Below are 26,215 nucleotides of genomic sequence, written 5' to 3'. Positions count from 1 at the left end.
TGATTTTTATGAAAATTTTAGATGAAGAGAAGTCTTGTTTATACCCACTCTCAATGTGTATTATAATTCATTTATTTTTATCCATTTACTTCTTTAGGAAATAGTTTTGGAAAACCTAACAGTATGTGGAGAAACTGGGCAGTGTCCTAGTGGTGAGGACGTAGCATCATCCTGGCTATCTTGGAACTTTTGTTCTGTTGGGAAAGGAAGCACAATGCACACAAGTTAAAAAATCTGTTTGCATATATAACATGTCAGGGAGAAGTGAGAAGGTAGGGTGATCAGGGAAGATAGCTTCTAGTTTCCAAGGGGAATCCAGTTTATCCCCTCTCTTGTTTGCATGATATTTTTGATGTCCCCTTGGCAGCCTTATGTCCTTGTTAACGTCTCCACTCCCCAGGATCACATTTTCCAGCAAATACACCATGAGCACTTATTTAAATGCCTAATCACTGGCAGCATTGCAGCTGTGTTCATCATTGTCAATTCTGATTTGTATGATGTTCCCATCCAAACTTACCTCAGGGTACATTTGCACATCTAATTACAACATTAAAACTATTAATAGCCTGATAAAATACCACTCAGACAAATGTCTAAGCAAACAGCTGTCTGTTCCATTGTGTCCTGAAGGACAGGCAGATTCAGACTTTGTTCCCTAACTCGAGGACTTGAATTCCAAACCACACCATGAAACACCCTGCCCAGGGGAGGCGGCACCCGGAAGCATCTCATCCAAAGAGATGTCTGCAGATAAAAGAGCCTGCCTGACTGGAGCTTCATGGAACTGCATGGAGGCAAAAAGTAGTTTTCTTTCATTTTACCCAAAGGAGACTGCGACTACGTTCTGGACCAAAATACAACAGAATATTGGGACAAGGCTTTAATAATGTGTCCTACTTTTCTGTAGAACCCAGAGAGTTAGTATTTAACATTTCTGTGGACAGAAGGCTAGGGATAACTGAGTCATGCTTTTTAGATATTTGAAGCAGTCGTGCTGTTATCTCATGGAAACGGCAGGCTCTATTTTCCATGAGTGACTGAGTTTATGCTCTTCTATTGAGAGAGGAAATAAATGGTAAAAATTGGTTTTATCTTCCTGGCACAGTAAGTCTGCCTATTATCCAAACCAGGAAAGTGGAGTATTTAGGAAATAGTAGTGAATCCTCCTTCCACGGTAAGTTTCAGTGCAGGAGGCAGGCTGTGACCCTAACCCCATGAGGGAGTAGGGGATTCTTCCATCAGGATTGACCTGCGACCTCTGGCAGGTTCCGTCTGCCCAGGTGGATTGACGCTAATAATTAAGCTCATTTTTTTTTGGTTCTTGGAACATCAACCGAAAAATTTAAACCTTTGGGAAAACGTTTGGGTTATAAGAGTTGTTCCTTATTGGAATATACTGTTGAGAGAGGTCTTACAATCTTTTCTTTAAAACTTCTACATAACCATTTATATTTTCATCAGCCTTGTTAGATTAGGTATAATACTCCTGAGGGGTAAGAATGGATTAAAATAAATCTCCAGGTGCTTCTTACCTTCTGATTCTATTTCGTGCTACCCTTTCAGATTCAACAAGCACACAGGAACCCTGAGCCTGATACTTTCAAATATATGTATTTTTGAGGTAATTCTCACAAAAACAAAGGACATATCATTGCGTCTGTTGTTGATATGAAGAAACCCAGGGTCCAGTTAGGGGAGTGAAGTTACTCATTGAAAATTGCACAGCTAAGAAGGAGTGTGGAGAGGGGCTTGGAACTAGGACTCTGGACTTGGATACTGGCTTAGAGTGCCATTAATGAGCTCTGAGATCTCGGGCCAATTCCAGGTCCTGTCTAGACTCTAGTTTCTCCATTTGTAGAGGAAAGGTGTTGGAATGAGAAGATTTGGAGTAAGTTTCTCTTCCACCTCTGTAACATATGACCCAGGGGGAACTTGATAGGGGTCAGTACTTAGGGAACAAGTTTTCATGAACACTGTGAGAGCACATTCTGTAGAGTACAGAGACATTGTTAGATAGTAATAGAGATATTATTCCTGGGCTGGGGATTTGGGGTGTGGAATACAGATAAAAACTGTCATCTCTTTGCAATCTACTGATCAATACACTGAGCTAGCGGAGGAGCAGCATTTTCTTACAGACATTTTTGATTTTCCTTTTCTTTGTCCACATCTACTTTCCTATCTGAGATGTGCTATCATCCATCTCCTTTAATATGTTCTAACTTTATGTCTGATCCTGAACCTTGCTATATTTGATTTTAGCTATGAATAATTAGGAGGCGAGAAAAGAGAAGATTTCTTTATTCTTCTTGAAAAATGAGTTCTCAGCCTAGGGAAAACTGTCTAAACCCGAGCTGTCCAGCACAGCAGCCACTGGCTGCAAATGGCTATTAAGTAATTGGAATGTGACTGCCTTAACTAATATGTGCTGGTCAAAGGCCAGTAAGAAAAAAGAACAGCAATATACTTCATTAATACTTTTGAAAATATTGGTTATATGTTGTAATGATAATATTTTGGATATGTCAGGTTAAATACAATATAATACCAAAACAACTCTGTTTCTATTTATTTTTTAATGTAGCTTTTGGAATATTTAAAATTGTAAGTGTGGCTTGCATTTGTAACTTTCATTTTATTTCTCTATCACAGTGCTAGTAGAGATTATTCTCAGCCACAAGCAATCCCTCATTCTCACCACCCCTCACAACCTCCAAGGTGTATTTAGCAATGTCTAGAGACATTTTTGGTTATCACACTGGGCATGCTCCTGTGTCTAGTGGGTTGTGGCTGGAGATGCTGCTGAACATCCTACAGTGTGTGTGTAGGACAGCTACTCCCTCCCCACAACAAACTATTGTCTGGTCCACCTTGTCAGGAGTGCTGAGTTTGAGAACTCCTTGTATAGATGGTTCAGAAAGGGGAAGGAGGGAAAAAAGATTGGGAGCTAAAACTGCTGATAGGTTAATTTGATTTGAAATATTAGACTGAGTAAATATTGAGCAGCATTAAATAATGACTTATTGTAGGGAAGAGTAAGGAATTGGAGATGGTTGGGGTGAAAGCATAAAAGCTATAGGTTTTGTTAGTTATCCCAACAGATATTATTGAGTGACTACAAACCCTTTTTGGAACAAGACGAGAGAAGAATAAACACATATATTTATAAACAGGTACAAATACTGAAATCTGATTGTATGCAAAGCTTCTACAGGGAAAATAGAAATAAACAGCATTTGATTCCTGCCTTCGAAAAGCCTGCAGGCTGAGAGGGGATGGCATGAGAGGTACACGGTCTTTCTTGTAAGGAAACACATGGTGAGAGATGTGGGAAGAACAATCACCACAGGAACTATGGATTTCAAAGGAAAATATGCCAGTTTTGGTTGGGGGAATCAGATAAAGGCTTCATGAGACTGTCCTGTTTGATATGTACCCCTGGTGGGCAGGATAACAACGCGTGGAAATGACGGAAAGGCACACACACACTGAGGGAACAGCATGGCCCAATGCAGAGGGCAGGGGAGACAGGGGGAGTGTCCCAGGAATATTCACTAATCAAGTTGACTTAGAATCCCAGTGGGAAGCAGTTGGAAATGAGACTGAAAAATGAATACTCCAAACGAAAGAAATAAGCACAAGCAAGACTGAAGTCTTTTATAACAGATTGGTAAGGTGAAGAAAAGGAGAGAGGGGAGAGACACCTAGAGACAAAGTGTCTGGAATGAGGCAGTTGACTGGAGGTAGGTAGATAAAGGAGAGGAAGGAATCAGAGATGCTTCTGGGGACATTAGTAGGGATAGAGGCCAGGAGGATGGGTTTGTTTGGCAAGAATGGAAAGATGAGTAGTTCAGGATTGCCTTGTTGAGCTTGAGATAATAGTGAGTATCTGAATGGAAAAGAGGTCGAGGAGGCCCCTGAGAATCAGATCTGAGGCCAAGAGTAATAATGACTAGAAATATGGATTTGGGGGGTCATCTCAAGTACACTGATCACTGAGGTTTTGAGGATGGGTAAGGTTACTTGAGGAAGGTGCCATCCAGTGGGAAGGCCAGGACACACCTTTAGAGTGACTGTCTTTAGGTGATGAGATGAGGAGAAGTCAGTGAAGGAAATAAGGATGAGGAAGAGACACGGAAAGAGTATTTTGTGTCATTGAGCATCATAGGAGTTAAGAGGACTTTCCATGGGGAGTGTTGCACAGTGTTCAGCAGTACCAACAAGAATGTGGAGGCTGAGGCTGGAACCAGTTCTGGGAGTTGGGTTTCACCATCAGAGGAGTTGGTAGCCCTCTCGTAAGGCGTGGAAAGCTGATGGCGAGGAACGACGAAATGGGCAGACTACCTCTGGGGGCCTAGAATGTCCCCTGTCCCAGGGGCTCTGGTGTGAGAACACACACGTGCTAATTTTGTGACCTTCTTTCTCTTCGGTCATTCTTTCCTTCAACAGATATTCATTGAGCATGTATCTCTTTGTTTTATCTACCACTGGGTGAGTAATTAGGTGTGTACAAAGACAGCTAAGATGTAATCTCTACTGCCACGTCCACCTCTGGGCTCAAGAAAACAGAGCTAACAAGCCCATTGCTTGAAAAAAAAATGGCAGAAGGAAATTCATAGTCATCAGAACCCTCAATCCTAGAACTTCATCGCTGTTTTCTACCAAAGCTCTGATAGTCTTGAGAGTTGACATCCTAAGTAAGGGATTGTGTCTGATTCTAGATGCTCTTATGCTTTTGGGCTAAGGGAAGAATGTTTCTGGTAAAACAAATAAAATGGAAATGATGGGGGGCGGAATGTTAAAATATATTTAAAAAAACCCTCATCTTAGCACCAATCACCTTTTCATAGTTAGAAGTAATTTTAATTTTTAATTTTATCTGCTGTTTCCAGAAGGTTTGATGAAACTGGAGGCCTCACTGATTCATTTTAATATTTATTACTGAGGGGGATATGAGAAATAGCTGAACAGATTTTTATGAATTAAAGAGAGAAAGTAATACTTCTAAAATACAGTTACAAATTGGAAAATTTTTGCCATTTGAATATTAAAAAAAAAGTGTTAAAGGGTTATTCTTGGTCTTTTCTACATGTACCTCATTGCTAGAGTTACGGTAACCCCAAGAGGTGGGTGTTTCTCAGTCCACACTGGGTAGGGGATGTATTTATATTTCATCTTAAGGTTTACATCCCTGTGATAATCTTTTGGCAGTGATAATCTTTTGATGTCATAAGGAAAGTTTATAGTAAGATTGGATAAGATTTCGATCTTTTCCTATATCATTGTTATTGGAAATAAGTAAATAAAAACATGTAAGCAGTTCTCATTTGAAGAACTTAAATGTTTTAAAAGACAAAAATACAGAAAAATGCAAAATAGAAACATGGTTGCTAGAAATTGCCTGCAGTATAAATAGTCAAGGTCTCAGTCAGCATGACTGGCAGATGCCAATTACTGCTTTTGTGGAACTTCTCTGTTAAAAATAGATGGAGAAGTCAAAGCAGTGTTCTGCGGTTGCCAGAATTTTGGTGTGATAATCAAAATATATCAGCTTTACTTCCGAATTTGCCGAAGGTTCATTATTTGACCTTGATTAAGTTTTATGTAAACCTATTTAATATTTAAGCCCAAGATTTCATGTTTATAAAATGAGAATACCAATGAATCTCATTATCAGCTTCCCAGTGATTAGGTCTGCAGTGCTGTCTTAAGTGCTACGATAAATAACAATTACAAAAACTTGAGAAATTCTTTTTTTTTTTTTAACTTGAGAAATTCTGTAGCCAGTGTCCTCCACAAATGGGATGGACTAACTACTTTAAAAGTTGACTTGTAAAATATTAGCAATGTAAAATGTGAAAAGTACATGTTACTAGGAGTGCAGTAAACAGCTACCACGTAGATTACTCATAGTACTCCTTGGTCTCTGCTTTTGGGAAATATTACTTCTTAAATTATTGACATTAAAAACATGGTATGGAGAAAAAGGGAGAGGCAGTCACAGTATTTAATCTTATTAGTCAAAGATATTAAAGAAATGGAAACTATTGAATAAAGTGAGTTCTTAAAAATTATGCATAAATGCCTATCCAGTACGCTGTGTTCTGCATTATAGTAGATAATAGGGGTGTGGGTGATGTTTCCTTTTCCAGAAGTCTTTTCACAACAGTTTCTCCTTATATGAATACTGAAAATTGCTGACATAATTACAAGTATCCGTTTGATCCAAAATATGCTCTTGAAGAGACTACTAAAAATACCATCTATTTAAAAGCACTTCTGTTCAAATACCGTTCTTTAATTGGAATGTTCAGTTTTCAGAAGGCAGTATTTGAAACATCTGGGTTTGGTGGTGGGTATGAGCATAGACCCCAGTTCTCCCCAAAGTCCTCGTGGAATGGCTGAAAGGGGAAAGGGAATCTGATTAGCAAGAGAAACCAGAAATAAGGAAGGATACAGCCCTTGTGGCAGAAAGTGAGGGGAAGTTTTGTTAGTGGTTCCTCAGTGGATCTGAGGAACCAGAGTCCCAAAGGCATTCCCTGTCGCTGGGTCCAGAGAATAGGCAGATGGCTGAGTGACGCCGCGTTTGGAGGTGAGGGCAGGTGGAGGGGCGGCTGATTAGCGTGTGAGAGCGTCTTGAGACTGAAGTTGCCTCTGCGTGTCTCCCCAAATCCATCTTGCCCTCTTCCAATTCCTTCTCCTCACTAGACTCTCTGATCCTTTTGAGAGGTAGATCTGTCATGTGATCCCTTTGCTTCAGTGCCACCACAAGTTTCGACAGTTTTTAGGGTCAAGGCAGACATCCAGAACATGGACCTCTCTTGCCTTCCAGGTGGTGTCAACCCTGCCTTCCACACTGCAGCCACACTGATCTTGTGGGCACCACTGGCCCTGGGGTTTTGCACGGGCTCTGAACTGCTGCTACCACCTGGACCTCCTTCTTGCCCCTCATTACTCATTAATGCCTAATCATCCTTCAGACCTTGGCTCTTCGTTGCTTCCTTAGGAATCATCAGAGATCTGTGCTCTCGTGGCAGCCAGCAATTCTAACTGTACAGTTGTTTTCATGATTCTTTACTTAGTGTTTGTCTCCCCTGTTAGACTGTGAGCTCCACCTGGCTTTGTGCACCATTGTAGCCCTAGCATTCCTTTTACGTGTTAGAGAGTCAGTAAATATGTATGGAATGGTTGGATGGGTGGATGGATGGATGGATGGATGGCCGCATTTGGATTTCAGCAGCTACACAGACAACTGCCACAAACAAAGGACCAGGCATGGTGACAGAGAAGCTCTTGGTGTGACTGCCACATCAGGCAGAGGTTTTGGAAAACAGAGCATTTTCCAAAGAATAGGATCCACTCTGGAGACCCAGAGATGTTCATTCTGGTTCCTTTACTGTCCCCGTGGGCTGCTGGATGTCCTTAACTGATAAAGCAGTCTCCTTCCTCTTCCTCTTCTGCTCTGGACCATTTTCTCTTCAATCTGTATAAGGATGTATCTTGAAGAAAAATGTGGATGGGAATCCACAACAAATTCTGCCAGAAAAAAGCTCAACTCCTATTAGGAGATTATTTTATCAGAAAAATAAGGCTCCCTCAGGGATGCTATTAAGTGATTCTGTTATTCAAAAGAAAAGGATCACCATTTTCCTAAGGCTTCAGAGGAATTGTTTCCTCTGTAATAGATTGACCATGAGATATGAGACAATCTTAGAAAATATGTTTTTCTGCTTTCAGTAACACTTGAGGGGATGTTGCAGGTATGAAGCAGGCTAAGCAGGCCATGAGGTAGAGAAAGAAGAAGGAGGGATTACACAGGGCTGAAAGACGTGAGAGCCAGCCTCAGAAATGGTGGTAAGAGCTAAAGTTTATGGAGCACTTCCCAGAGGCTGGGCATTTCCCTAAGGGCCTGTGTGTTTTAACTCACTTAATCTTCACAACAACTTTGTGAGGGAGATACAGTTTTTTGGAGGGGAGGGTAATTAGGTTTATTTATAATTTATTTTTTTTAATGGAGGAACTGGGGATTGAACTCAGGACCTAACTCAGGAGCTAAGCATGCACTGAGCCAGGATATACAATTATTAACTCCATTTAGAAAACCTATGTTACGGGGTCAATAGACAATCGGACACTGAGAAATAATCACAAGAAAGTGAAGTAGAAAACAAACTTGAGGAAGGGAACTTCAAACATAAAGGAAAAAGGGATGAAAATGTGGAACAGGAGAACTGGGGCGGGGGGCATAGTAGCTTTTAGTGGTGGGATACTTGGATGGTGAGATTAGGGATGGTTTTTTAGTATAAACGTCTTTATACTTTTCAGTATTTTTAGCAGGAACTTCTTAAAAGACCCTGTTCTTTGAACAAACAGCGTAGTTGGCAGAAAGCATCTAAGGTTTTCATTAAATAAGCCTAAGTAATTCAGTGAAAATGAAATTGCACTAGAGATAGTGTTTAGGGAGTCAGGCAAGAGTGAAGCAGCCAGCTAGGAAGTAAACTTCCTCATTGGTAAAAAGAAAAAAAGACCAGAGAGACGCATGTTGCTGAAGGATGGTGACTATGCACTTACACTCTTTCAACTAAAAAAGAAAAAAAAAAGGAAAAGAACAGCGCTGGCTAGTTAAGAATATTTTGAGAATTCAGATTAGACTGCTGAGAAAGCACTGCTGTACACAATAATGAGAAGCTAGTTAATAATGTATGTCTGTAATCTATTTATTTATTTTAATACAATGTGCATAATTGCCTGGATTACGGGTTCTTTCATTTATCCACACCTGGGGTGTAAAAAACCTAGCTGACTGACCCGTGCCATCATGACCCAAGATACCACCTGGTGGCAGGTGTAGAAATTGCAAGTTAAAACCCTGGGGAGAAATAAACATGAGTTAGTCTCGCCTTAGAAATTCAAGTCCATGAGGTGATACTAAAAGTAATGAACATTTAAAAGTGCTAGGACTATCTTTGTAATGCACATTTATTTCTTCTAGCTCATATTTCTATGGAAATAGGAGGCTAAAGTGTAAGCTTGCCTAGAAGAAAAATATAATTGTAAATTAAATGGATATGGAATTTGAAATCTCTTATTTTCTTAGTTTCTAATAGTAGTCTTCTGTTTTTTGAATTGCAGAATTTTTTTTCACAGGCTGTGTGATTGTTCTCTTTGCTTATTTATTTGTTTATTTTTCCCTTAACGGAAGCACTGGGAATTGAACCCAGGACCTTTTGCACGCCAAGCACATGCTCTACCGCTAAGCTATACTACCCAACCTTTGCTTATTCTTACAGAGGAGATTTTATGCTTTCTCATAGACAAGTAGAGATGAGCACAGGTTCTCAACCACATCTTTTGGCAGCATCCCCTAGACTAAATTAAAGAAAAAAATGGCAATGAGAAAAACGTTATAGTTTCTTTAAATTGAAATATGTTTTTGAATACTATTGGTGGGAGAACCACTGACTAGGAATAATTATGAAAGACATATTATTGTAATGATCTTTTGATTAAAATACACGTGTGTGGATCATTTTCTTTCTTTATATGAGGAATTAAGCAAAATTAAATATGGAAGAGTAGCCATTTGTATTTCTGATCTTTTGTAAAGTTTCTAGGTGATAATAGAGATCTGAAAGATTCCATATGTGAGGTGATCAGGGTCCTAATACTTTTCCTCTGTACAATTTATGATGTAGACTTTGTACTTAGGATACAAATTAAATGATGGTAAGATTTTTTTAAATGCTCTTTTCTTACAGATACATATATTTTTCTTTCCTGCTGGTGATACTTGCTAGCTTGGGTCTTTAGCTAATGATGCACCTTCTTGTCCTTTTGCACGGGGTGGGGGGGTCCCTACTCAGTGGCCGAGGTCCTGTTCTTTGTGTTGACACGCTCCATCATTCTAAGTCACGTGTGCACTTAACAGTGCTAGTTAAGCCGTAATAAATATGGCATTAACATTCGTGGGGATGGTATTGAGAGATGGGAGCTCATGAGACAGTTATTTTTCTTGTCAGGGCCACTGTGTGTATATTTGTCAGGAAGATGTATAAAAAGGAAATGAATTTTCACTGAGACTCTGGAGAACGGAGACTTACAAATAGGTCTGTGACTGGCCAAAGGTCTGTGGGAACAGTGACCACGTCGGTTTTGTTTTGGAGGTGCTGCCTCTGCCAGGGCTGTGTCTCCTCCCTCCTTCCCGTCCCTCTCGTGGCCCTGGTGTAACCGCACTCCCCTTGCTTCCCCGGAGCTTTGTCTTGCTTCCCCAGCTTCTGTGGCTGCAGGTCTGCCCTTCCTCCTCCTCCTCTTCCCCATGCTCGTCCCCAGCCAGAACTCTTTTGAGACAGTTTCCTCCTCAGGAAGGATGTTCACATGAATCTTCAGTCCTTGGGGCCATCGTGGTTATAATCCTTTGTCTGTATTTCATCTTTCTCTGAAATGTGTGATGGGAGGAAAGCATTGTTTTTGATGACTTATAACCACTTGTTCAGAAAGGACCCTGAGATCCCCAAATCTGGACATTTTCAGAGGGCTTTTTGCTTGTTTCAGGGGCCTGAGAGCTGGGAAACTTTGATTTCCAGCCCTGGCTGGAAGGTTCTGGGGTTAACAGTGGAAAAGGCAGTGTGGTGAGGGGCTAATCTGTAGTATCCTCATGAAAGGAAAGAAGGAAGGAGAAAAGAGGAAAAATAAAGGAAGGAAAATGAAAAGAAAGCAGAGACAAAGTGAAAGAGGGAGGTAGCCTTGGGTCCCCTGTGGGTTCATGCTGGGCAGAGACACCTTACCCTCTGGTTTGATCTCAGGCTCTCACCTTCTGGCCCCTAGTGCACTACTGGTGTGAGGCTGACAGAGGAGGAGAGAGGGCAGCATAGGACTAGAAGGTCCAGATTCCACTGCCCTAGGTAACTTCTCCCCAGACTGATCTATAGAGTCAATGCAATCTCAGTCAAAATTCCAGCAGACATTTTTTGTGGAAATTGAAAAACTGATTTCAAAATTCCTATGGATATGCAAAGGCCTTTGCTGAAAACAACTAGAAAAATAAAAAAGAGCAAAGTTACATGACTAGATAACTGATTTCAGCATTTACTAAAAAGCTGTAGTAATCAAGGTAGTGTGGTATTGGTATCAAGATAGGTGAATAAATCCGTGGAACAGAATGGAGAATCCAGAAGTAGATCCACACATACATGGACAGCTTCTTTTTGATGAAGATGTAAAGGCCCTTCCATGGAGAAAGGATAGTCTTCAACAAATGATGCTGAAAAAATTAGGTATCCATATGTAGAAATATGTGCTTCAATCTACATCTTATATCATAAAAAATTGACACAAAGTGTATCATAGGCCTAAAAATAACTTAAGTAAGAAAACATAGGAGAAATCCCTTGTGACTTGGGTCAGGTAAACATTTCTTATATACATCACCAAAAGCACAATCTAAAAGCAAACCAATTGATAAATTGAATTTCTTCAGAAAGAAAAAAAAATTCTGCTCTTCAGAAGACATTATTAGTAAATGAAAAGACAAGCGACAGACTGGGAGAAAGTATTTCTAAGGTGTATATCTGATTTTGTATCCAGAATATAAAGAACTTTTAAAAATCAATTATAAGTAAACAAATAACCCAATTTTTTCAAATGGGCAAAAGATTTGAACAGACACTTAGGCAAAAAAGAGGTATGGATGGCAGTTAAGCACGTGAAAAGATGCTCAGCAAAATTAGTCATTAGAGAAATGCAAATTAAACCCACAGTGAGAGACCCACGCACACCTGTCTAATAGGTGTAAAATGAGAAAGACGGACCATACCATGTGTTGGCAAGGAAGTGGAGGGACCAGAACTTTACTACACTGCTGATGGGAATGCAAAATGGTACAACCACTGTGAAAAATAGTTTGGCAATTTCTTAAAAAGTTAAAATATTACCTACCAAATCATCAAGCCATTTCACTCCAAGGTGTTTGTGCAAGAGAAATAAAAGCATGTGTATATTCAGATACACAAATACATGAATATTCGTATCAGCTTTATTTGTAACGGTCAAAAAGGCAAACAGCCCAAAGGTCTATCAACGGTAAATGGATAAACAAACTGTACCCCTCCGACAAACCCTACTCAGCAATAAAAAGGAATGAACTACTAGTACTTGCTACAACATGGACGAACCTGAAAATAACTACCCCCGCTCCTCAAAAAAGAGTGTGTGCTGTGTGGTCTCGTTTGTATAAAATGTGGAAAACAGGCGGGCAGATGGTTGTTTGCCCAGAGACAGGATGACAGGGTGCAGTGGGTGGAGGGGATTAGCAAAAAAGTTATGAGGAAACTTTTGGGGGTGACATATTTATTATTTACGACGGTGGGGATAGTTCCTTGGGTGTATGCAGAAGTGAAAATTTATTGACTTGTGTATTTGAAATGTATGCAGTTTATTGTATGTCAGTTATACTTTAATAAAGTTGATAAAAGAAAAGAAAAGGAAAAAACCGGAATTACATTTGACCCAGTAGTCTGGATTTACTCTTACTGGTTTAAATGTGCTTTTTAAAAGTGTCTGCTCTTAGGTTAACACTTACTGACAGTTTAAGTGGATGATTCCTTTAGCATTTGTGATATTTAAACATTTAGACATTAAATGTTATGCACAGGCTTAAAATGACACCAACATTGGAGCCGAAATTTTCTGAGAAATACTGTGAAATAAAGCAAGTCTGAGAAATACCGTGAAACAAAGCAAGATTAATTATTAAATCAAAACTTTTTCCACATGTCATTGTAGAAAGTGCAGTATAATGTCAGCCTTGTACTAGGGTTGAAAACTCTGTCTTCTCCATTTATACATTCGTTCCTCAAGTATTTCTGTATTAGGTGCCTTTTGCTTATTACTTAATACATAGAGTGCAAAAAAAAGAAGTCACAAAAAAAGAACTGACCTACAGCAGGTTTCTTATTTTAGTTGTGAAGGTGAGATTTATGTACTTAAGTAGGTAACAATTAAAGCAGGCTAGCTATTCATTGAGATCGGGAGTGCAGTGGTTGACACTTGTTTCCTGTAATACTTACCCTTTCAGGTATTGACTGAGAGCTCTAAATTTCTGCAGGAAATAATGACATTTTCTCATGTTTCAGGTCTTTACATTAATCTTTCATGGGCACACATTTTACCAGAAACTGCCTGTCTTTATTTTAGTAATTACATCTAAGGATTATAGGAAAATTTATTCTCCTTTAAACATATTTGCCCAAGACCTGATTGGATAAATCCCCGACGCTGTTGCTGGCCTCACCACCCTCACTCGAAATGACAGCGGCAACATCAGTACTATTAGCATTTTTTCTAGACGCTACCTCTCCAGCTGTGAAGATTTTCCTTCGATGATTCATGCGACACTTGGGAACTGAAGGTTCTTCCTGCAGAAGCACTTACTTTTCCTACAGCTCTTATTTTGAGTGGCTTTACCATGACCATTTTTCATGGTGTCGTCCGTCGTTAACATATTTCCCTTCCTTCCTCCGTATTTCATGCTTGAGGATTACAGCTCTGTGCGATCGGCGCCAGAGGGGCTGCCGGGTGCCTGTCGCGGGCTCCCAGGCCAACTGGTTGAGAAGGAAGAGTCTGTATTTACGTCTTGTCATCACGCAGGGCCCCTGGGTGCTAAGTATGGCCGCTTGCATTGTGCAGCCGCTAAGCGGGTTCTTGGACTGCCTGCTTCTCCTGTAGATTGTGTGCACGGCTGTGTGTGTACCAGTGATGGGCACACTTGCGAAGTAGGCAGTTGGCCTGTTGTGCCTGAACCCTCATTTTTGAAATCATTTCCCTGTCCCCAACAAGGACCCCCTTTTTAAAAAAAACTAATTTTTATTTTATTATTGTAACTTTTAACGGGAGTACTGGGGATCAAATGCAGGACCTCATGCATGCTAAGCACACACTCTACCACTGAGCTACACCCTCCTCCGCAACCAGGACCGCTTTCTGCCCCTCTTCAGGTACACACTTTTTGGCTCTGTTCTTACTAAAACCTGCCCTTAGGAAAAAAAACAAACCAACACTCTTAAGAGCTCCATTTAATATGAGTCTAAGTCAACTTTCCCTTAATGTATTTGCATTTTAAACTTTTATTTCTGAGTGTGATGTGCAAATTTTTCTGTCCTTAGAAGGATTTCAGGCTTTGGGAAACAGGGAGAGAGGAGGCGGTTCGGGGAAGGGACAGCTTGATTGGTGCAGCTGAAATTGTGCTGTGGGCCAGGGGTTTTCCACCTGTGCTTAGCCCCATATCTCTTCCTGTGGAAGCTCAGCATATGAAGTTGGTTTTAGAAAGTGGAGATGACTGGCTGAGACAGGAGAGGAGGGTCCAGAGGCCCATTTGCTCAGCCTCCCCTTTTCCTGGGGTTCACTGAGGCCCCTCTGGGGACTTCCTAGAGTTTGCTGGGCCCCAGTTTAAAAAGCAGCTATGTGCTTCTGCCTCCCCTGGTTTGGAGAAACCTGACCCAAGAAGTCATATCGAAAATCACGCTTTTCTTGAACCCATCAGAGAGCTGAGATTGAGGGGCAACAACTAGCCTAAAATCCAAGGAAAGACAGGCACCTCAAAGGAGAGCTTGCATGTGGGCCTTGGCCCATCTGTTGCAGAACTAATGAGGGAGGAAGGCAGGTCTGCTGTAGAACAGGTAAACTGAATTCAGCTACAGTTGTTCATTAATTGCTAAAGGCCGATGGTGGGATAGTGTGAGAATGTAGGACCCCCAGGATTGTGTAGCCGCTTGAAGACTCTCCTCCACAGGCTTCACTGGGGGCTTGTGAGAAAGACTGAGACCAGGGAAGGAGACCCGAGAAAGTCTCTCTCAGTGATGTAGGCCCGCAGGAGGAGAGGAAACAGGCTTGGGCCCAGACCGACGATGGTCTTCTACCACTGCAGGAGGGACAGAGTCCTCACTGAGAAAGCCCACCTCTCAGACACAGGGACACAGAGCTCTCCTATGATGGAGGCTGGTCTGGACAACACAGGATACCCACCCCGCCAAACACACCTTAGCCACGCTGAAAGCCCACGTTCTACTGCCTTACTGTGCCGGTGTCTGTCATGGTGTAACCAGCCACCTTGGAATTTAGTGGCCTAACACATAAGCGGTTTGTTATTCCTCAGGATTCTGCAATCTGGGTAATCTGAGCAGTTCTGCTCCACTTGGTGTCTGCTGGTGTGGAGATGGCTGTAAAGGCTTCTCCAATCATAGGGTGGCCCCTGGGTAGGGTTGGCTGGGACTGCTGCAGGCTGGTTTGGGCATTCTTGGCTGCCTTTGGCTTTCTTAGCTGGTCTTCTCAGGGAGCAGAGGCAGTAGCTGTTTGGCCTCTTAAAGGCTAGACCTGGAGCTGGTACCATGTTATTTTCAGTGCATTATGGTAAAGGCAAGTTAGGGGGCCAGATTCAAGGGAAAGAGAGTCCACCTCTTGATGGGTGGAGCGCTGTGCCTATATAGGGAGGAAGAGAATCAATGGTGGTCTACTTTGTAGATTACCTCCGTATACTAAATATGCCATATTTTCATTTCCTGCCTCTGTCTTTGACTTTCTTGTTCTCTTCCTTTAATACTGTCCTCTCCCCAAATCTGCATTCATTAAAATATAACCCACCCTTCAAGGCCCAACCTAAATGCCACCACCTTCATGAAAAGGCTGATTCTTAGAATTTGTCATACAAATTGGGATGCTTTGAAAGTGGAAGAGGCAGCTTAAAGGACAAGTATAAACTGGGATTTTTCCTGGCAAACTGGGGCATATAATAGCTATTCACGAGCCTCTCCCTGGTTTTTCTGTTTGTGAATAATTCCCTTCTGCTGAATTTGTTCATATCTCTGATGGGACACATTTTATTCTTCCTGGTATTTTGGGTGCAAATAACTGTCAACGCTCTCTTAAATTGTAAATTCCTGGAAGACAGATTCACTGTGTTATTTGCCTTTCTTAGAGCATTTAGCCCAGAGCTGTGCATATAGTAAGTACTCAGCTGTGAACTGAAGAAGAGAGTGGAAAACAGAAAAAGAGCAACTCGGATGTTCTTAGGTCCTTAAAAACATCTTGCAGAATTGAATAGCCATCATCTGCTCTAAGTCCTAATCATTCTACATCCTTTCCTAACCTTTCATATGACCCTGGGAAAGTGATTTAATATCCGAGCACCAAGGTTTCTTCATCTCAAAAATGGGGGAAATTATGCCTGTGCTACATATTTTATAAGGACATTGTAAAGGCAAAGGACATGATGTATACAAAAGCATTTTGAAATATTACATGTGGAAGTGCCTCTATAGATACAAGGCAGTATTATTATTTCAGTTTGCTTATTTGTTTCCAGCTGAGTGGCCCAGATAACCTCTTCATCAGTTGTTAAGTTGTTCTGTCCAGTAGAAGTTCAGACATTAATTCCTTTTTTCCAAATTCCTCACTCTGGTTAAAATAAGGTGAAGGGAACAGCAGGTCGGGAGTAACCAGTCTCAGTCCAGACATTTCCACCTACTGCTGAGCATGTGAGCCAGTCAATTAGCTTCTCTGAGTCTGCTTCCGTATCTTCACAATGAAACAATACATGTTCTGTCCATGAGGATAGTGTGAGGCTCAAATCAAGTGCATGTGAAAATCCTTTTGAAGTAAGTATAAAGGGTCATGCTATTAGTGATTATTTCAGCATACTCCTTTGTTCTAAGACTTCTTGCCTTCTGTTTTTCTGTTTGATTATCTATCTATATCTATCATTTTATCTACCTATCAACCATTCTTTCTACCTGTCCATGCATCTATGTATGTCATTTTATTTATCTATTTGTCTATCAATTATTCTTTTTTTTAATCATTCTTTCTGTGTGTTTATCTTTGTGTCTGTATGTGTGAATTTGAAATTATTAGACATTTGGAATTTTTTAGTGTCTCAGTGCTTTTCAAGTGTTTCTCAGGTGTTCAGAATTTCTTCTGTCATCTTTAGAGAAACTAACCATTTTAAGCTAATTTCTTACATTTACACAAACGCAAACTATGAAGCAAAGTAATGTTTCCTCTTCTCTTTCAAGGGAGGGTATCATGCGCATCTTAAACCAATATATAGACAATTAAAACCACTGTGGCACAGATGGCATGAAGGACCTCCGACCTCCCAGTAACCCATAGTTACCGTGGTTCTGGATTTAAGTAAGATGTTATTGTTCCCTTAGATCCTTACTCCAGCCTCCTCAGAGGTCCACAGAAGCAGATAATGATGGTGCCAGTGGTGGGGCCAACAGTAAACCACAGCTGGGCGTCTTGGTAACCAGAACTCACTGTAATTAACCCTCAGGGTCATTTCTACTTCTTGCTCTATGCTAATGCCACTTTGTTCTGGTGTCTTGTGTAGGGGTGTTGTTTCTGAAGCCCAGCAGCATTTTCTGATTTTGTGCCAACTGTTCTGTTGTCAGCTGCTGAGACTCCTCCTGAACCATGTATCGTGTGTCCCTCCTCCTGTAGGAACTGAAGGGAAATTGCTCTCTCACCATCACAACGTGGTTGCGGCCCTGAAGCCAGATTGTTTACACTTGGCATCCACTGAGGGTCGTTTGTTGCCTTCTTTGCAAGGCTTTGGGTGTTTGATGTTCTTGTCAAGCTATACGTTCTCCCTCCCTCCTCAGTCTCTCAATTTCAGCCTCCCAACGTGGAATTCCTGTCAGAAGTCTTTTCAGAGTGGTTCTCCAAAGCTCCGAGGACTCCCTGAATTTTAAGAGTTCACCAGACCCACGCCGGTCTGGTAGGGAAGATGCCAGTCTGTCTGCTGTAAGCAGGATGGATTGTAGGGCATCTCTGAAGCTTTTTGTTTTACTCTACTCAGAGTCAGGAGAACCTCTCTTGAGGACAGTGAAATACGCCCTGGCACATTTCTCCTGAGCACATGTTTATATTTCAGCATGAAAGAGCCCCCTAAGCGTGCTAAGAATTTATCTAGCGAAGGTTGCAATTTCTCAAGTCCCTTGTAAAGTCATTATGGTTGATTTGACCCCTGGGATAATACACATCTTAAAGTACTGAAGTATATCAGTGTACACATTTTTTTGGGTGGAACTCTGCTTAGACATAATTACCGATGTGTATGAGTGCAGTTTTTTGTAGCTTTTTTCTCTTCTGGGTAATAGGATGTGTACCCTTTAAAAACTCACAGCACCTTAGAAGATGCTGTTTTAGTTACATAGTAGAGATTCTGTGATTCCCCACGCTTAATCACTAGAAGAGGTGAGTTTTTATTTTTTTCGTTTATTTAATTATTTTCACCCATATAAATTTTAACCATTTTGTAAGGAAATCTTCCTAGAATATATTAAATACTTTCCAACTTTTTAGACCAAGAACACTCAGTGTAATTTGGTGACTTTTTTTTGATTATTCAAAGTCATTAATTACTGACACAGCAGCTTTTCACAGATTGCTGTCAGCAGAATAGTTATCTACTGCATATTAATACATGTCTTAGAAAAACAATGCTCTGTGATCAAATAAATGGGGTAAATACTGGGTAAACAAAATTAAGTAATTTTTTTTTCAGGAATACCCAAAGCTTTTACCATATTCATGTGTATTCTAAGTCTCCAAGGAGAGTTAGAGAATGAAGCTTTTCTCAAGTGTAATGGACCAGAGAATCCTCTTTGTGTTAAGAGTGTTATAGTTCCTGAAGAAGATCTTTAAAAATATTGGGGAAAATGCTGCTTTAATGTGAAAGGCCTCTAGGGCTATCATATATATGGGATTATTTGCCTCTATATTGAATGACTCAAACTGCTGCTGAATATTTGTGTCTCTTTTTAAAATACATTTTCTGTGCATTCTTGGTTGTTACTGTTTTCAGTTGTCACTGTGAGTGTTTTGGCCTCTCCTAAATGTCTGATACCCTCCCCTCACCCCACATCAGTTATGATTTGGGTTCTCATATAAATGGTTATTCAAACCAGAATACTTTTGCAAGTGAAGAGAAACTCTGTTTATAGTTATACTGGGTCTCTGTGCAGTAGACTCTGACTCTCCAGGGCAAACCAAAATTGTTATGACTAACACAAAATCAGAACAAACTAACTTAGTTAAACAATAGAGGGGTTTTATTGGCTCATGTAACTGAAAAATCTCAGAGGGTCAGTTGGTGCTGGTGTGGCTTGATCAGAGATCTGGCTTCTTTTTCCTGGTTCCAAGTGTACAGTTTATCCTTGTGCTGGTCTGCATCATAGTGAACACTAACTGCAGTGTTTTCAGGTTTTCCGTCTGGTCACCCATGCCTCATAGTTGGCTGTCAGAAAAGAAGAGCATCTTTGCCCAGAATTATTAGTAGAAATCCTGGGCTTTGTGCAGATTGGACAAACTCCTGAACCAACCCCCAAGGAATTCTGAGTACTTACTGGTTTAGATATGATGCAGCAATTAGTGTGGAAGGGAGATGGGAAATTCTGAGATTACCATGATGATCAGAGAATATCCCTGGAGGTGGGACTCAAGCCCACCCAGATAGAATGGCCAGTACACACTGGAGGCTGGATGGAATGGATGCTGGAGAGACATGTTGTCTACTATACATCACTCCTTATTTGTCTCCCCCCATTCCGTAAGAGAGAGGGTTATCAGATATCTAAGTTTATTAGAATTTTCTATAAAATAGTAAGATGGGCTCAGAAGGGCCTCCTGTAGTCAATGTGCATGAATGCTGGGATTGTCACAAGAAGTTGGGCTTTTCAGAGGCTTTTGCACTTTCTTCCTAGTTCTCACTTGTTTTCTAGGTAGTTGAGGCCAAATAACAGAGCAGTGGATAGATGGAGTAATGAAGAAGGATTGTCAATAAATTACTGAGAAAATACTAAGGATATATCCCCTAATCAGATTGTTTTTGACCGTTTTATTACACATGTAATATATCTTTATCATTAAAAAGTTAGAAAAGATGGGTAAGCAATTTGAAGATAATCAAAAGCATTTGTAATCTCTTTGCTCTGATTTAAAAACAAGAATAACTTTTGACCTCCTTCTGAAATAAAAATGCCTGTTTTTATATGAGCATTTGTGTAAGGAATTGAAAAGTCTGCTCTGTCTTCGAAAATTAGAAAAAGCAATATTTATTCTGTGCTGCACCTGATATTTCCTTTCCCCAACAAATGTTACCCGCATTATATGATGTAGTAATTTATAATGCCACCTGACTAGTGCTTTAGCTACCTGCTTTCCCTCCTATGAAATGTAGATTGAAAAATAATAGGTTTTCTCACAAAGGTGAAAATGTTTCTCTTAGACATAAATTATTTTCTATTTACAAAGCTGTTATGTTTATTCATCATATCTCAAAGGAAAATCGCTTTCAAAAATGACTGTTTCGAGACACACATTTCTTCATCATTCCGTCAGAGCCCGATAATGAGCTTGATGCAAATTTCTTTTTGAGTGGCTTATCTTTCAGTCCTAAATATATTGGGACAGGCTAGGAATTGCATGTCTGTGAATATGGGGGTCTAGGATTGAGAAGGGACCAGCCTGGCTGGGTGAGGTGGTGCGTATGTGACAAGAGTACCATCACAGTCCCTTCTGGCTCCCGGTCCTGCTTCTGCCCCTTCACCTTAGCGTCTCTGAGTCTCAGCTTCCTCTCTGTGCAATGAGGATAATGCCATTGACACTTAAAGGGCTGTTCCAGGAATTAGACAAATCATGGCATAAAGCTCTTGTCCCAAGGTAGGGACTTAGTACTTATGTTATTGCTCTTAATGGGCAGGTCCCAAGTGATGAAGGTTTTAGAAATTTCAGGTTGGAAGGCATTTTGGTGGTCTTTTGGTCCAGCCTCCTCCCAAGGCAGAAATCTGTCCTGGAGCACTCCTGATTGATGGGTCTTCAGGCTCTTGTTAAATAACGCCGGGACCCCACTGCTTCAGAAGGCAGCCTACACATGCTTTTGGTCAGTTCGAATTCTTAATGACAACAGCACATTTTGTTTGTAGTTTACAGAACGTTTTCACATCCGTTATTTCAGCTGATCTGTATGGCAGAATCTGTAAAGTTGGTAGGAGCTTTTAGGAAGTGTTTCCTTACATTGAACCCAAACCTGCTTTCCTTTAACTTGTGCTTACTGATTTGTAGAGCTTTGTGGTGACCGTCTTTCAGATTGGACCCATTCAACTGCTGTTTATTGTGCAGCTGGCCTTATCTAGGCAATAGAGATATAGCTGTGTGAGCAAAACACTCCTGCCCCTGCCTCTGTGGAAGCTACAGTCTAGTGCAGGGGCCTCCAGCTATGGCCTTTAGTTCAAATCCAGCCCATTGCCTGTTTTGTTAATAAAGTTTTATTGACACCCAACTCCATCCATTGTTTTACATGTAGTTTGTGCCCGCTTTTGTGCTACAACAGCAGAGCTGAGTAGTTGCAGTAGAGACCCTGTGGTCTATATAGTCTGAACTCTTTACTTTCTGTCCCTGTACAGAAAAGATCTGCTGCCCCCTGGCATGCTGGGTAAGGTAGATATTAAATTCTGTTTTTTTTCAATTAACATATGGTCAGTTTACAACAGTATGTCAATTTCTGGTGTACAGCATAATAGTTCAGTCATACATAAACATATATGTATTTGTTTTCATATTCTTTTTCATTATAGGTTACTACAAGATACTGAATAGAGTTCCCTGTGCTATACAGTAGAAACTTGTTGTTTAACTATTTCATATATAGTAGTTAGTATCTGCAAATCTCAAATTCTTGAATGCATCACTGAATATGTCATTGCACGTTTCTGTAGTGCAGGTGCTAGGGAAGGGAGAATGGGGAGAATCTCATTTAGGTTGGGCAGTAAGTAAGGCCTCCCTGAGAAAGGGACACTTAAGCCCTAAAGGATAAAAAAAGAGCTAGAAGATTGTGAGGGTGTGAGGAGCACATGGGCAGAGGGACAACTTGTATGAAGTCCTGCAGAGGGAAGATGGCTTGGGCAAATTGAAAGAGCGAAATAAGGCCAGTGTGGCTGGAGCCAAGTGAGGAAAGATCTTTGGTTTCAGGTTCAGCTAGAGAGGTAGGCAGGGGCCAGATCTGGCAGTGCCTTCTGAAAATACTGTTCTCTTCCTAAGGACATGGGACATTCCAGAAAGGTTTTAAATAGATTTGCATTTGAAAGCAATTACAATGAAATGGGGAGAAGTGGTTGGATTGGCTCTTTGCTGGGCGGTTGCTTTGCTGTGTAAGTAAAGGGTCGGGGTGAGGAATCTGAAATGATTCTCAGTCATCTGAATTAAGCAACTGGGTGAATTGAAGTTGCCCTTTATGAGATGGGGACTCCTGGAGGAGAGGCAGATTTGGTGGGAGATGATGATGATGATTCGAGTTTTGGAGCAATTTAGTTTGAGATGCCTTTGAGTTATCTCAGTAGAAATATCAAGAAGACAGTTGGATGCGCCAGTGTGGAGCTTAGAGGAAAGATATGGGGGGTCATGATAACTTGGGAGTCATCAGCATTTGTGGTTCTTAGAAGCTGATTTGGTGTGTGAGATTGCCTGGGGAGTTGAATACGGGAGCAGAATGCTAGGCTTAAGTCCCAGGGACTCCGACATCGGAGAGGAGAGGGAGCCTCCAAAGGAGACTGAGGAGGAGCGGCCAGGGGAGCAGGAAGTAGAACTGGCATCCTCATGCTAAGTGCAGAGAGTGTTTCAAGAGGGAGGGCTGGTCTCTGCCCTGTGCTGCTGCTGTCAGGTGGAGACTGACGGTGCTGTAGATTGTAAACATGAAGGGCACTGGTAACCCTAGTAAGGGTGGACTCAGCTGTGTGGTGAAGGCAGGAGCCAGATGAGGACAGGTGGAGAGGTACATGAGTAGGAAGTGAGGATGAAGAGACATTTTTTCAAGTTGTTCAGCTGTGAAGGATAGGAGAGGGAAGGCAGCTGCTAGATGGGGAGGGAAGATGGAGAGAAGAAGTTGTGTTTGTTTTTAAGATGTTGAGCCTCCATGGGAAAGAAAGAGTAAGGTGGGAGGAGGGCAGGGACAGTGGAGGAAAGGGTGATAGAGGAAGCCTCTGATATTCCAAAAGGGGAGAGAACCTTGAACCTACATGGAAGGACTGGCTTTCCACAGAGGGGTGGACACTCCATTGTAACAGGAAGGAGGATGGATAGGATGTATGCAGGTGCAGAGAGGTTTGCTCATATGCTGGCAGGAGATTGTGGAGGTGTCCATGGGTGGCTTCTGTCTTCTCCAAAATGTGAAACAAGGTTGCCTTCTAAAAATGAGAGAGGACAGACTTCAGGAAGGAAATAACAAGAACACGAAGAACACATGGCACATGGTTGTTGCTGAGAGGAGAGCATGTCCACCAGAGAAAGCCAGCAGGATTGCTAGTCAGTTGAGGTTGACGACAATAACTTTATTGTCACCTCATCTCTAGTTTTGTGATTGTCCCGCAGGTGAGCTCAGATGCTTTAATTCATAGACTGAGAAGCACAAGGGTAGAGTAGGCAGAAGGGTGAGATGGCATTAGTGAGGCAATGCGAGTTCTAGGACTAAGCTTTTACTCTCAGGAAAGCCCTTAGATGCTATTAAAGAAGTCTGGCTGCCCTGGAGAGATTGCATGGAGACACCCCATGGAAAGGCTATGTGGAGAGGGAGAAGCCTCAGTGTTACATGGGGAGAGAGAAGCCCAGATCATCTTAGCCAAGCCCAGCCCTCAGCCAGTCTGCCAGCTGACTGCAGCCAACCAGTGACCACTTAGCAAGGTCAACAGAAGAACTGTCCAGCTACGCTTAGCCCATATTGCACAATAATGAGAAAAAAAGATTATTTTAGCCCCTAAGTTTTGGAGTGGTTTGTTAGCAGCACATGACTGAAGTGCTGTTTGAGTACAGAGGCCTGCATGAGGAGGTAACCAAGGAGAGCAGAGAATGTAAGGCGTCCTGGTGGATCCTTGATGTGGGGGTCCCTAGGACGTAACCAGCTGTGGCCTGGACCACAGGCTCCCGAAATAGTGGTGTGGAGCATACATTTCCTGAGTCTGCTCTCAGCTCTTGTTGACAGGTTAGCTACGATGAAGAGGTGAACACACCACCTCTGGCCTATTCTACCAAAGAATTTTTTCTGGCTAATATCTTAATTTCCTTCAATCCTTTTTGTTATGTGGTTATGAAACTCCATAACATTCTTATCATCTTCCCCAGATATATTCCAGCTTGTCAATGGCTTTCTTAAATATAGGACCCATAGCTGAAGTCATCAGTTCCTGGTGTGGTTGGAGGACTGTTGCATTTTCTTGCTTTAGGCCCCCCTTTTTTTTTTTTAATGTAATTTCAGATTGCTTTAGCTTTGGGGAAAGCTGTAACACTGTTGACTCATGTTTAGCTTGAAGACTACTAAAATACCTGTATCGTCTTTTTTTCTTTTTCTTTTCCGTAACACAATGGCTATTAGATCAAATCCTATACCTGTGCAGTCAATGTTTTGAACCTTGGAATGAAGGATTAAATTTAATTTGCTGTGTTTTGGCTTATTCATTGAATCTATGGTCATCATTTTGAATCCTTTTTTTTTTTTTTAATATTACCTGTTCTCTTAGCTTTGCATTATCCACAAGTTTAAGTATATGTGTGTGTGTGTGTGTGTGTGTGTGTGTGTGTGTGTGTATACTTAAGTGTATATATACTGTTTCCAATCATCAATTATATATATATATACACACATTCATTTATCTTCATCTGAATCACTGATGAAAACCTGGAAAAGGGATGTTTGGAGACAGTGCTGTAGTATACCCATGGAAACTTTGTCTAGGTTGTCACTAAACAATTGAAAACTTTTGAGGCATTGGTTCAGCGTGCCTACTTGCATTCATTACACCTCTCCCTTTAGCAAAAGCTCAATGTGGAGGTTTTTTGAAGGTCAAAAAAGAAGTAACTACTCTCTGAGGACATCCTGAGAACTGTTGAAATTCTTTTCCAAATGATGGATCCTAATATTTTTTCCTCAACTAAAATCTCTTTAGTATGGACTCAAAGTTTAGACTGAATGATTTTGTTTGTTTTTTTTTTTTTAATTTTATTTTTTATTGAAGTGTAGTTGATTTACAATGTTAATTTCAGGTGTACAGCAAAGTGATTCAGTTATACATATACATACATATATTTTTTTCTTTTCAGATTCTTTTCCACTACATGTTATTATAAGAAATTGAATGTAGTTCCTTGTGCTATACAGTATGTCCTTGTTTACCTATTTTATATATAGTAATGTGGACCTACTAATCCCAAACGCCTAATTTATCCCTCCCCGTCCTTTCTCCTTCAGTAACCACAATTTGTTTTCTATGTCCGTGAGTCCATTTTTCATTTGTAAATAGAATCTGTATCTTTTTTTTAGATTCCACATATAAGTGATAGCATATGATATTTCTTTGTCTGACTTACTGCACTTAATATGATAATCTCAAGGTCCATCCATATTGCTGCAAATGACATTATTTCATTCTTTTTATGGCTAAGTAGTATTCCATTGTGTAAATATACCAAAACTTCTTTATCCAATCATCTGTCAATGGACATTTAGGTTGCTTCCATGTCTTGGCTATTGTATATAGTGCTGCTATGAACATTGGGGTGCATATGTCTTTTCAAATTAGAGTTCTTTCCAGATATATGCCCAAGAGTGAGATTGCTGGATCATACAGTATTTTTTTTTTAAAAAAGAGTAGCATTTAGTTTTCCCCAGTACAGATCTGTCTTCTTGCTGGGTGCACATTCAAGAGGTACAGGAGCCTTCACTGAGTCCTGTAATCTGTCTTGGCTGAGGATCAATAGGCTGTAGTCTGTTTCAGTCAGATGTTCAGGAGCCATGAGGGACTTTCATACCATTGATCAATCTGTGATCAGTCTTTAATCCACAGGCGGAACCATTTTGAGGCCAACAGCATGAATCACAAACCATTGATACTTCTAAAGAGTCTGTGTCATATAAAGCCATTCTGAGGATGATGGTGGGTAAGAATACGCTCTTTGAAAGTTACGTTCCAATCCTCAATAACATAAAGCCAAAGTACTGTCTTCTGGCTCTCTTGACTTTTAACAGCACCAAATACGTCCACATAGTTTTTAGATGAGCTGTGTGCATGCCCTCCTGTCAAAGTTAATTGAAAGATAAGCATCTTCCACCATATTGTTAGCAAGGCAGGTGAATCCAGGGAGTCTTTACTCTAAAAAAAGAAAGCTAAATAAT

General features: G+C 40.9%; 1 protein-coding gene and 1 non-coding gene across 2 annotated transcripts in view; one reads left to right on the top strand and one right to left on the bottom strand.

Moving 5' to 3' along the window:
* Positions 1–26,215, top strand: part of GRIP1 (glutamate receptor interacting protein 1) — a 614,867-nt gene that overhangs the window by 27,804 nt on the left and 560,848 nt on the right.
* Positions 9,200–9,271, bottom strand: TRNAA-GGC. Its single transcript has one exon. It is a non-coding gene; the product is annotated as a tRNA-Ala (tRNA).

Source organism: Camelus ferus, chromosome 12, assembly GCF_009834535.1.
Source record: "Camelus ferus isolate YT-003-E chromosome 12, BCGSAC_Cfer_1.0, whole genome shotgun sequence".
NCBI classification, from domain to species: Eukaryota; Metazoa; Chordata; class Mammalia; order Artiodactyla; family Camelidae; genus Camelus; species Camelus ferus.
The sequence above is the reverse complement of the archived record's forward strand: the minus strand, read 5'-3'. Positions and strand labels throughout refer to the sequence as shown.